Below are 13639 nucleotides of genomic sequence, written 5' to 3'. Positions count from 1 at the left end.
CTGGGCCTGCGCCCTTCAGCTTTGTAGACTCGAGCTTTCCTCCTCGGTAAATGCGGTAGCTGTTTGACTGCGTAGGCATCTTCCCCGTCAGGACCCACTGGGGTGAGCAGAGGGACTCGCAGTTCCACTCGCTTGAACTGGTTTCTGCTGTCAGCCCAGAGTCAGCTCCACAGCCACAGGACACCCTCGGCTCCCTCCCGTGTGTGCGGGTGTTGGAGTTTCTGTGTCTGTGGTCTCCCGAGTGGGCTCGGAGCTCAGACTGGGACATGGCCCTCACCCTCACCCTCTGTGAGCAGAGTACAGGCACCAGTGCCCTGGGCTGTCTGGGGCTGAGCTGTGGCAGACGCCTACCTGCCTGGTGCTGTACCGAGGGTGCTGAGACAAGCTACATGCCTGTCACACGGGCCTCATGGGCCCTGGCTGCCTGGCAGTTACCCCTGAGGTTCAAGGCCAGAGGGCAGCACTGTGGGGACTGGGCAGCCTGGGACGTGAGGCCCTCAGGAGCCGCGGCCTAAAACCCTGCATGTTGTGGGTAAGGCGGCTGCAGACCTGCTCCTCCCGAGAGCCGCACACAGGTGCTGAGACTGCACAGCCCCGCAGCCAGGCACCAGGACACCTGCAGCGAGACCAGCATCGGGGCAGCTGAGCAAGCTCGGGACAGGGGACAGAGCCCACACGGAGGCCCTCATGACAGGGACCACCCTGCAGACTGGCAGTTAGTGTACTCTTGAAAGACCAGGGGGCCAACAAAGAAAAAAAAAAAGTAACACAAGGTATCAAAATCTGTGAGATACAGCAAAGGAGCCCTAGGAGGGAAGTTGGGAGCAATAAGCTCCTGCATAAGCAATAAAGGAAGGCTTCAAATAAACAACCTGGAAATGAAATTCAAGGAACTAGAAAAACAGAAGAAACCAACCCTCAAACTGGCAAAAGCAAAGAACTCATGCAAGATCAGAGCAGCAGTAAACTAAGTACACTTAAAAACAACAGTCAACACAACATGAAGGGTTGATGTGACAGTCAGTTGTGTCAACCTGAGTGACAGGCGCTCAGGTAAAGCAGTGTAGCAGCTCCACAGCCTCTTCACCCAGATAGCATGAAGAGGAAACGAGGAAGGCACCTGCTTCTGTTCCTTCGGAGGAGCTCCAGCCTCCCCTTCACACTGGGCGTCACCTCCTGCTCCCAGCACAAACCCATCGGCATCCTGGTACGAGACCTTCGATTGCAGCCTTCAGTCTGCAGTGTGCACAAAGACCCTCCTCAGGCTTCCACACCCGACTCTGGGCAGCCCCTGTGAGTCAGTTATATGTGTTTCTCTAGTCAACACTGACTGATAATAGTTGGTTTCTCAAAAAAGGTAAACAAAATTGAGAAACTTTCGCTAGCTAATCAAGAAAAAAGACTAATAATATCAGTTAAAAAGCAGACATAACTAATTCCACAGAAAGACATTTGTTTGTCATTAACAACTCTGAACTACACTGGGAACCGGGAAATCAGTAATTGCTGGAAATGTGTAACTTACTGCAAATGAGCCACGAAGATATGAAAAATCCAGACAGATCAACAGTTAAGTAATGAGACAGAGTTTGTGATGGAAGTCTCCCAAAACAGAAAAGCCCAGGACTAGATGGCTTTCACTGGTAAATTTTACCAGACTTTTAAAGAAGAGCTAACACCAGTTCCTCTTAAACCATTCTAAACAACTAAGAGAGGCAATCCTTCCAAACTCATCCTATAAGGCTAGCCTTACCCTGATCCCAAAACCAGACAGGGACACAAAACAAAACATAAAACAGAACAAAGCTATAGATCAGTATCCCAAAGAATGTGGATGCAAAAGTTCTCAACAGCATAATAGCTAACCTAACACACAGCACATCAGAAGGATCACGTGCCATGACCAAGATACGCAAAAGATTCAAGAATGATTCAACACACACAAATCAGTAAGCATAATGCAGCTCACCAACAGAAGAGAAGACAAAAACCACAAGATCATCTCAACAGATGCAAAGATGTGTTCAATAAAATTCAACATCCTTCATGATAGAAAACCCTCAACAAATCAAGTTTTGGAAAAATATACCCCAACACAATAAGGGCATTGTCTCAGTTACTGTCTCCTTGCTGAGACACAGCACCTGACACTCACAACTCTGAGGAGGAGAAGTTTATTTGGCTCACAGTCTGTAGAAGTTTCATTCTGTGGTTGGCTGGCTCCAAGGCAGGGTGGCGTGGCAGAGGGGCACCACCGAGGAGAAACAGTCCACAGCATGGTGGACAGGAAGCAGAGAGAAACCAACGGGGGAGGGAGACCCTGTGACACTCCACCGGGCTCCGTCTCCAACCAGTCCACCCGTGAGTATCACCCCCTCATCCAGTCACCTGCAAAAGCCCCAGCTGTGAGCGTACGAAGCTTTGGGGAGCTGTCTGGATGGAAACCCTAAGCACTGCTTGTGCCAAGCCCACAGTGAGCATCACCCTGAGTGCAGAGAAGCTAAATCATTCCTCTGAGATCTGGAGCGAGACAAACAGTCCACCCTCACCACTCTCATTCACCACAGCATGGGAAGTCTTAGTCTGAGCACTGAGGCAGAAGAAGGGAACAGAAGACACCCAGATAGGAAAGGAGAAGGCACATCTCCCTGTTCACAGTGATGTAATTTTACACACAGGAGAACCTAAAGACTCCACTGAAAATTATTGGCTATGAAAATGAATTCTGTGAAGTTGCAAGATAGAAAAGCAACCCACAGAAACAAATCCTATTCTTTTTTTTTTTTTTTTTTTGTACCAGGCATCAAACTTGGAACCTTGCACTTGTGAAGCAGGCAGTAGAACCACGGAGCTAAATCCCCAGCCCACAAATCCTATTCTTGTACCATGCACATCCTCACTGAGAAAATTAGCAAGAGTCCAGTTCATAACTACAAACAAAATAGAACACCGAGTAAGCTTGACCAAGAGAGTGAGTGGTCTCTACAAGAAAAATTCCAAAACACTGGTGCAGGAAACTGAAAAGAACATGCAAACAAATGGAAAAACACCCCCTGTTCATGGGTTAAAAGAATTGATATCGTTCAAGTGTCCATATGACACAGTGATGCACAGGTTCAGTGTAATCCCCATCAAAATACCAATGACAGTCTTCACAAATAGCAAAAATCCATAAAATCCATAGAGAACTGCAGAGGACCCCAGATAGCCAGAGACATCTGAGCAAATATAATAATGCTGAAGCCTCAAAGTACCTACCCTGAAAACACATAGCACAGAGATATGGCGCCATAACTCCAGGGCATCTGTAAAAACTGGCACATTGACCAGTGGACAGAGAGGACCCAGAAATAAACCCACATCCTTACAACTCTGTTTTTCAACAAAGGCAGTGAGGATACACTGGAGACATTCTCTTCAATAAAGGGTACTGGGAGAACTGGACATCTACATGCAGAATGGCAGTGTGAGCCCTCTGTCCTACCTTACACAAAATCCACTCAAGTTGGATCAAAGACCTACATGTGAGACCATGAAAATGCTGGGAGAAAACTTAGGGGAAATCCTTCAAGACACAGTCAACTATTATTTTGGATATGATCCCAAAAGCACAGCCAACAGAGCAGAAATAGACAAAAGGGTTCATCAAACTAAAGGCTTCTCCACAGCTAGCTGAACAGGAGGGTGAAGGGGAAACTGCAGAGTGGGGAAAAGGTTTGCAAATTATTCATCAGGCAAGGGCTCATTCCCAGAGGGTACAAGGAACTGGAGAGACTTAACAGCAAAACTGGCAAATGATCTGAATAGACTTTTCTCATAAGATACACAAATGGCTAAAAATGTGAAGAAATGTTCAACATCAATTAATCATTAGTGAAATGCAAATCAAAACTGAGATATCATCTTAACCCAATTAGAAAGGCTATGGTCAAAAAGGCAAAACAAAGCAAACAAAAAAAACAGCAACACAAACCAAACCAAAAAATACAACACAACATCCACCAAAGAAATCAAATGCTGGTGAGGTGGTCAGATGGGGAACTGATGCTCTGTCCATGGAATGTAATTTCATGCAGTCCTTACGTGAAACTTAGAATTTCCTCTAAAACTAGACTAGAACTGCGCTATAGCCCAGAGACCCCGCAGCTGGGTGCATCCAAAGAAAATGGAGTCCTGAGAGCAGAGCTGCCTGTGCTCAGGTCTCCTGCCACGATGCTCAGAGCAGTGCGGTGTCCACCAAGGAGTGAATGGGGCTGCGGTTTGTGTGCTGGAGGGACCCCAGGCCACACGCGGAAGGCCCGGCCCAGGCAGTGCTAGGGGCAGGCGGTGGATCCTCTTGGAGGACCCGGGTTGTTGGGAGTGGATTGGGGGATGTCAGCCCCTTCCTCTTCCTCTGCTCCTGGCCATGTGGGGAGCAGTTTGCACCAAGCCCCTGCCATTAACTCTCGGCCCCAGTAGAGGGCCAGAGTCATGTGTCCCCTGTGCCTGCTGAAGCTGGAGTCAAAGCTTTTTGTCTTTACGAGTCGGTGTCTCAGGTTGTTACTCGCCTACAGGAAGGAACGTGACCTGATCCTCTGTCAGAGCACGGACAAGGGCACCCGGTTAAGTGAAGTAGGCTGGGCCCAGAAAGCTGAGGACATGAGACCTTGCCCTTTGGAAGCCAGACACTGATTTCACAGACTCAGTGCAGAGTGGCACCAGAGCCCGGGAAGGGGCGGGAGGAGGGCGGTCAAGAGGCAGCCGTCGGGCACCATGACAGGGTGAGGTGTGAGAATAAATTCAAGTGCCCTATAGGCCAGGAGATTGTCGAGTTTCCAAAAATTATGTCTTTCTGAAGAACCAGAGAGGAGCCAGGGCTTCCCCATCCACTGAAATGATAACTGTAAGGAGGTGGAAATGCTAATTACCCCAGCTGGACCATTGCACTTGGTAAACATGTCAACTTACCACACCATGCCCTGCATATATTTACAATCACTAGGTGTTGATTAAAAATTAAGAGCGAAAAATGTGATGCGGGTGCCCCATGCTGACGGAAGAAGTCATGGGAGCCAGAGTGGCACCCGGACTTGGCAGGGGTGCTGGCCACGGAGGCTTTGACTGGTCGCGGGGGCTCGGAGCAGCAAGGGTGGAGACACTACAGCCAGACCAGGCGGGGGCACCGGTCCCCTCTGTGGGAAGAGCAATGGTGGACAGAGAAGCACAACTCAGTTCCCTGGGGCTCTATGCAGCTGCTCGGGGTAGCGGAGGCAGACAGCCCCCGGGCAGCTTCCCACAGAGTGGGGGCTTTGCAGGTTCAGCTCACGTCCCTAGTGGGAGGCAAGGTCCACACATCCCCCAGGAGTCTCACTCAGGCTGTCCTCTTGGTTATGTTGTACGAACAGCTCAGTCTGAGCCCCTGGCTTTCAGCCCTGAGCAGGCATCCAGACCACCTAAAGGGCAGCAGAGGATCCAGCCCTTCAGCAGAGGGGACTCCAAGGTGCACATGTGGGGGTTGGGGGTGTTGCTCATAGCTCAGTCTCATTTTGAGCCTGAGAAGCAGTTCATCAGTGACATCCTGACGTCTGTGTCCTGTAGGTTTGGCCACAAACCGACAAAGCCGGAGCTTCTGTGCTTAGGATTGGACCTGGAGCCCCCAGAGGAAGGGGTTTGCCCCTGATGCCTGGTGGGGAGGGCTGGATTGGCACACCCGATGGAGAAACACAGCACTGTGGCCAGCTGCTGCCTGGAGCTCTGTGGGTTTAGGGTCAAATGCAGTTTCCCTGCAGAGGAGCCAGGAGGGCTCTGAGCATGGCATACAGGTGCTGGTCCTGGGCAGAGAGAAGCTGGGTCACCAGTGCTTTCTTAGTTTTTTTTCCTTAGACCTTTCCATACTCTATGGTCCACTATGGCTCCTTCAGGGTCAAATTGTTTCTGGTTTTTAAGGAAATAGCCAGATGTCCAGGTCACTGGGATCTGTAGGAGTTCCACGGGGCAGGACATGGGGCCCGTGGGGGGGGGGCGAAGGGAAGGGAAGAGATAGAGCCTCAGATGTCCTTCAGAGGGTGTCCCCTGCAGGAGGATGCAGGCCACTGAGTCCCTGCAGCATCCTCTGAGACAGTGCTACTAAATCAAGAGGCACCAGTGCCTTTCCTTAGAACTCTCCATAGCCTGCAACTCACTCTAACTCCTCAAAACCTTCGGTAATTACTTTGCCTGAGGCAGCAGAGGTAGAAATCTATTTTAGCATTTAAAAGAAAAAAATGTTCTAAGCACAAGTTTAGGGTCTGCCACCTCTTAACTCCAGCTCTCCTTGTGCACATTCACAGCTGGCTTTGTTGACTATCACTGGAGGTTCTCTCCCACTCAGGCACTCTGGCACATGTTTCTAAACTGCCTCAATTTCTGTTAGAACAAACAGGGAGGGGGTCTAAGCCAATTTAGAAGAGAAGAGGGGAGGAGTCCCATCTGCTCCCTGAACATGGAGGCTTTACCTCTTATCTAAAGGACGAGATTTCCTGGTGTCCCTGAGATCGACTGAAAAAGAAAATTGTGGACAAACATGGCGGACCCACAGGACCAACCCGCATGAAGAACCAAAATGACTGCAAAACATGATGGAAATGTGGACTAGGATGACACCCTGAGGTCTTAAGAAACAGCCCTGAGACAACAACCCATTCAGGATACTCAGAAACAAAAGGCCATTTGGAGAGAAGCACAGATGAGACTTTAAGCACAAAAGGGGGCAGATTAGGGTAGGTAGCTACTCAAGCAAACTCTCAAAGAGTGAGAAATTGGAGCAAAGTATAAGAGAAAACTGTGGGGTCAAAAAGGCATACTAAATACTACGGAGCCTGCACAGTTTGCAGAAACCCTCTTGGGCCTGGAAAAGCCTGAAATGGTTCATTCCATGACTCTGTTAATCACAGGCTCTCTGGAAGCCCCCAGTTCACGTGACCACGGAAGACTCTACAGCGTCCCTTGGCTCACCACTGGGGCACAAGCCCACACACTGGGCCTCGGCACCAGTCCCCCCAGCCCGTCATGGGGCAAGAGAGGTCCAGGTCCCAGGTTAAGCCCGGGGGCGTGGCCCAGAGTGGTGCAGCATGAGTGTGGATGGAGACCCCACATGGCAGGACACACAAGGAACTGTTCTGGATGGCTGAGAAAATGTCCTGAGTCCCCAGCTTCCGTTAATCTTTCTCACCCTCCAGTTCCCTGCCTCTCTCTCACAACCAGCATCAGAAAAAATGCTGAAAAGGATTTGTGCCCTCTGACAGATGAGAGAGAAGGGACAGAAAGAGGCCCTCCCAGGGAGAGCAAAGAAAGGAAAAGAGTGAAACAGGGCATTCCTCCTCAGCCTGCGTCCACAGACTTCAAAAAGAACCAAAAAAGTTACTGAGGCCTGAAGTGCTAGGCTCTTTCCAGAGACCTCTTCCAGGTTCTTGTCCTGAACAAAGAATTAGCCAAGGCACAAGCAAAAGGTAGCAAGGTTTTCCATTAAAGGCAGGAAAAGAAATATGCTGTGCGGAGCAAGTGCAGGCCAATGAAAGCAGGAAAGGAAGTGTTCTCTCCAAGGTGAAGGCGGCCCTGAAAGCTCACGTGGTCCCGAGGTTAGTGGCCACCATCTTTTGTAACCACCACTCCTCAGGCTGATGTCAGATCTAGGCCATCCTAGCAAAAACCTGCCTGATCTCATGCCAGAGGAACTGAGGACAGCACTCTCATTGGTTCCTTGTACAGGGCTTGGACCTGGTCCGCGCATGTGTCCTGGATCCCCATCCACGACTGACTAGTTCATGCTCACACCCAGTTGGCTGGCCGTGCCCTAGTCTCCTGCCTCAACCCAACCTGCCAGTCCCTGTGAAGCCCCTCTCTGAGCAGGAAGTGACGGCTGTGAGGTGAGAAGCTGGAGAGAGTGCTCCCACACTCCTAGGCATGGAAGGGAGAGGCTGAATTCCAAGGTCCAGCCATTCCTCAGAGCTTTGAATCAGCTTTGAGCTGATAATAAGGGAAGCTGCTAACAGAACAGGTCTTCCAAAGACTAAAACCAGTGTCCAAGCAACTCAACTGGTGGGCTGTGCTCACCCCAGCAGGCCACCTCCTGGAGTCCACAGTGTCACGGCACCACGTCCAGTCCTTGGCCAAACACACCGATTGTCTGAATTCCAGGCCAGACGAGTTAACTTCTGGGCAATGCAGTATTGGATCACCACACACAGAGTAAAGACCACAGGTACATACAGTGCAATAAAGCAGATGGTACAACGGTGAGATCCACAGAGAAATGGAGTTCGTGGAGGAGAACTGGGTGGAAATTCTGTGATGCAGCACAGCTACTGAAACGGGACATTAGAGTAATTGTCGGTTACTGTGGACAGAGAGTGAGTGACCTGAACGTGGTCAGCAGAAAATAACCGGGCCAAAGCTGGAGAGAATGAAGAATGTGCCAGAGACTCCGCAGTGTCTCCAGTCCCCACCTGTCCAGTATGCGATGCAAGGTTGAGGAAAAACTAAAAGACCAAACAGGGAAAGCAGTACTCCAGGAAGTCCAATGCCGGGGCAGCTGACAAAGGTGCTGGCCAGCCCCAGGCGCCAAGTTTTATTGGCAATCAGCTGGAGTAAAGGGCAGCTATGTGCAAGGGCAGGACAAGGCTCAGAAAGGACAAGAAAAAGCATTCCCGAATTAGGAACAGAATAGACAAATTATATGGTTGTAATTAGAGCATTGTCCTTCTAGTCAGAAGGTTTTAGTTGTGGGAACGGATTTTGGGTGTGAATTATCCTGACCTTGGCATGAAGGCTTCAGCTGGACTCAGTTCTATAAACAGACAGTTGTGGGGGTCACTCTCACAGCCTGCTTTAGACATAACTAATATTATGGTCCAGGCTGGGGATTTAGCTCAGTGGCACTGTGCCTGCCTCGCAAGTGCAAGGTCCTGAGTTCGATACCTGATACCAAAAATAAAAAACAAAAATGCCCCCCAAAACAAAAACAAAAATTACAGTTCCCTGCAAGAATGGAGATAAGAATATAAGAAAAATCTGGGAAAACTACCAGGAGCCCCATCTGCCATCAAGAGTGTGAGAGGGCCGGGGATTTAGCTCAGTGATTCTGCAACCTGCCTCACAAGAGCAAAGACCCAAGTTCAATCCCTGGTACCAAAAAAAAAAAAAAAAGTGTGAGTAAAAGTCCATAAAAGTGGAAAAATGAATTTAGTTACAATTGGCCAAACCGGGGGGTGGGGGGCTGCCTGCTGGAGTGCACAGCCAAGTTCTAGAAGGGGCAGAACACAAGCCAGGAAATGCCCACACAAGGATATCAGCAGCTGGGCTTCGGCCATGAGCCAGCCCAGGAGACTGTTGACTCTGGCTCTGTGGAAAGCACCGTGGTCCCTGCACAGGAGTGGAAATTCTGCTCTCGGCCCAAGAAGGCTGGAGAAATAGTTTAGCTTTAAAAACCCTGATTTGTACAGATCCAGATTCTGGACTTCACAGTTTTCAAAGTAAAAGCATCTTCATCTGTAATTGGAGAAAAGAGGAAGAAAAAAAGGTGCAGAATCAGTATTTGAATCTTACAGGAGGAAACAAGCCAGGTTCAAAGATCTCTGTGCCCTTGGCAGGACAGAGACAAGACCATTTGGGTGCTTCTAAAGGTCCTGACTCCGCTGGAGGCAAAAGGCACAAACCTCTGGAGCTACCATGTGAGAGGGCAGGATTTGGGAGAAGAGGAAGGTGGTCCTCAAAATACTGCCAGAGCAGCAAGCCTGAAATGTCAGCAGTCTGGGAGGCTGAGGCAGGACCATCACAAGCAATTTAGTGAGACTTTTTAGCAGAGTGAAAATGGGCTGGGAATATAGCTCTGTGGGAAGGCCTCATGTTCAGTCCCCAGTAATACACACACACACACACACACACACACACACACACACACACACACACAAATTGGCAAAATAACTGTCACTGGCCACATAGGTCCCTACACTCAGGTTCATCTGCTCACCACTGACCGAAAGACTTGTTCAAGGTGGGTCCACAGAGATGGTGGGGTCTCATCACAGACCCTGCCCTCCCTGGCACAGGCGAGTCCTGCACAGCCAGGAGCAGTGGGACAGGGAACAAGGTGACTGCAGACACAGGCTGCTCTGGCCCTCCTGGACTCCAACCTCTCGCCCTTCCATGGGAAGGAAACTAGACTCGCCCTGCTTGTTCTGTTCACTTATCTGGGGGAGGAGAGGAGGGCATGGCCTGGATGTCCTGGGCCTGCAGAAGCCCGGAGAAGCTGCTTGTCTCTGCAGGAAAAGCTGATCTTAACGTTAACTTTGCCACGCGGTTACAACTCCCCCTTTGCTCTGGCCCAGGTCACACCCCCGGTGGGCTGTGTCATGGCACTTAGGTTCCAGCAAAGTTCATCTGAGCTTAAGCGAAGGGCAGCAGATACTTGAGGCTGCAGAGGTGTCACTAGAGATTATGAGGTCAAATGCAAACGAACGCCAAAGTCAGGAGACATCTAACAGCTATGCCTGTGGATGGGCTTTCTAAGTCAGGCAGTCGTGAGCATGAAGCCTCTTCCTAAACCCTGCGGCTCTACTCATTCCACCAGGGCCGACACAGACCACTGTTCGGTGTTCACACCCACCTTGCTCCAAACGCCCCCCTCTCCTGCAGGCATCCCACACAGAGGCTGTGGCCTTGCGCCCAGTGCCAGGCCGCTCTTCCGGTGTCGTAGTCAGAATATGTTCTGTGTGGGAGGGGATGCGACAGATGATGGGAGTCCGGGTTGTAAACCCTTCTCGCCAACCTTGAATGAGGTCAGAGATTTAGGAAGAGGGGTTCTTGGGCTGAGTTTAATCCAGTCCTTTCAGGTCTGTTCTGTAGTCAGCATCCTAGAGCACGAGCACTTTGTAGTCACAGATCTTACAGTAAGTTGTAAAACCAGCCAATAAGAGCAAAGTAAACCCAGTCTGTACAGTAGACTTGGACTAAGGATAGAGTGGCCAAGTTAATTAATGAAAGCGATATTTCTGTGAGGCGCGGTTAATCCTGTCAGGAAGTGGCATCCAGCACACGCTGCAGTCCCCGTTCTTGTAAACGTGTGTGAATTACCATCCTTTACTAACGCCAAGACTAAGAATTACAGTTCAGCAACACCTCAGAATTCCTTAGGTAAACACAACTATAAAAATTTTGAATAAAGTGTATAAGAGTTAATGTCTATTTTAACAACTAAGAAAGTACATTTTTTGAGCAAGACTGATTCTTATCCACCAAAAGGAACATAGCTTTTGACAGTTAAATGGCTATAAACAATTTACAAAGTAGCAATTTTGCAAAAACAATTCAGTTACTTTTATAACATATTAATATAGGACTGCATTATACCAGTACAATTACATTCTTAGAAAAAAGGCAAATCACGTATAATAGTGGTTTATATAACCAGAATTGTAAAACAAAACTTTAAACAGATATCTAAGTAAATACCAACTAAGACTTTATTTTTCTAAAATTTAAGACCTAACAAAAGACAGTAAAGAAAACAAGAAACTATTTTGACAAAAGCAAACCCCCCTTTAAAGGTCCCATTGTAAATTTTAGGAAGAACAGATCGATATCTTAAGCCTTATTATTTTAAATATAAAGATTCTGACATTATCTCTATATATGGTATTTTGAATTCTTAAACATCTTTCTTAGGAAAACTGTCTCTAATTTGAAAAGTTTATTAAGAAGAAATAGTTGAGATATGAAGAGTTTATGACAAAAACAGAATTTAGATAATTACAAAATTATGCCACCCCACACATAGGTTATCAGTAGCACATTATTAGTCATATTTTTATATATTTATATGACTGTACATGCCATATAGAGATGAAAACACTGTGCATATACACAGCACAACATGCATAGGGTAGAAAATCCCCAAAGCTTGGTTTTTGAAGCTTACAAGGCTTTTTTGTAAAAACAAAGTAATTTTTAAAAGCCACATTTTAAAGTACTTAACTTAAGCAAAGACTAAATAGTAACATAATAGCAGCAAGATCCTATCAAAAAAACAAACAAACAAACAAACAAAGACCATAAAAGGAATTTTAGCAGTCATGGGCAGGTAAGATGGCAAAACTCAGAAGACCTAGAAAGATCCATAGACTGCAGAGAGGAATCCCCAAGTCAACATCAGCCCCTCTGGGCTGCCTCGCTAAAGTAGTTACCAACCACTAAGGTCCCTACGCTCAGGTTCATTTGCTCCTGCTAATCACATCAGAGGAATTCATTCATTTTAGTAAAAAGGAAAAATGATTTATTTGAAGCTACCCATGAAGAGGTGGAGAGTCATCCCCCAAATCACTATCTCCTTGATACACATATATTAGGGACTTCTATAGCAAGGAACAGTGAAGGCGGGAGCACAACGAGATAGTAGACATTCTCACATTTGTTTTGTCCCTTCCTGGACCCAGACCTCTCCTTCTTTTTCTGTGGAAATGAAACTGAACTTTGACTTCCAGTGCCACGATCTGCACATTCTTTCCCTTCATCGGGGTGAGGAGAGGAAGAAGTAACAATTTATGCCCTAGATTTGGGAAGTGTGGAGAAGCCACTGGTCTTGAAAGGAAAAAAAAAATCTAACTATTAAAGCTCCACTCTGTGGTGCCAGTTACATAACTGCTGATCTAGTAAGACTATCCCTTTAAAAATGAATGTAAAACAAATATATTTTCAGACAGATAAAACCTTGCAAATTTTCCTGGTAGACTCACACTGAAATACTCAAAAGAATTCTTCCTTTGGCCAGAATGTGTGCCAGTCATTGGGTACTGAAAACTGCCTAAAGAGAAGAATAGGAGTGTAGACCAGTAGGTAAGTGAATATTGACTGCATAAGACTAATTAAAATATTTGGTGGTATTTAAAATACAGAGTTTACCTAAAAAAATGTATGCACACTCCAGCAGGTCACAACACTAACAAATGTCTGGAGACGAGTGCCCACCACTTTTGAGCACCTCTTGTAATTGTAGAGGCCAAAGATAATTTGTATCAATCTCATGATGTCTAAATAAATTTAGTATTAAAATATTCATACAAGTTTTTATTTTCCCAATGTATACATTTTTTGGTGGATTCTGTGCATAGAATTAAAATTTGTAACAAAAATCATGCAAAGATGGTTAAGTGGATTGAAAGCAAAAACTGCTAATTTCAGATTATGGTACATCAAGGATGTGCATATTGTAGTTTCCAACATACTCTTCAAAATAATATTAAAAGAATATATAGTCAACAGTCTAATGAGCAAAAATGGAATAAAAAAGTACTTGTTTAATTCAAGTAAGGTGAAAGAAGAGAAAATTTATACACTTGATACAAATAAACAAAATAGTATGTAGTAGATAAAAACCTAGCTCTACCTTAAGTTATATGTAATATAGATGGCTTCAATATTTCAATTAAATGACAAAAAACACTGGATTTAGAAAAAGCCCTAATATATGTTGTCTGTCTTTTAAAAAGAGCTATACATTAAATATGATGTTATAGAAAAGTAATAAATTGAAATTGATATACCATGTACACACTTGCCAAAAGAAAGTTAATGTGCTCATGGTAATATTAGATAAAGTATATTTAGGAGAAAAAGAAATACCACAAAG

This window comes from Fukomys damarensis, unplaced genomic scaffold (genome assembly GCF_012274545.1).
Source record: "Fukomys damarensis isolate Sample0158 unplaced genomic scaffold, DMR_v1.0_HiC HiC_scaffold_6, whole genome shotgun sequence".
Taxonomy (NCBI): Eukaryota; Metazoa; Chordata; class Mammalia; order Rodentia; family Bathyergidae; genus Fukomys; species Fukomys damarensis.
This window is presented reverse-complemented; position numbering follows the sequence as displayed.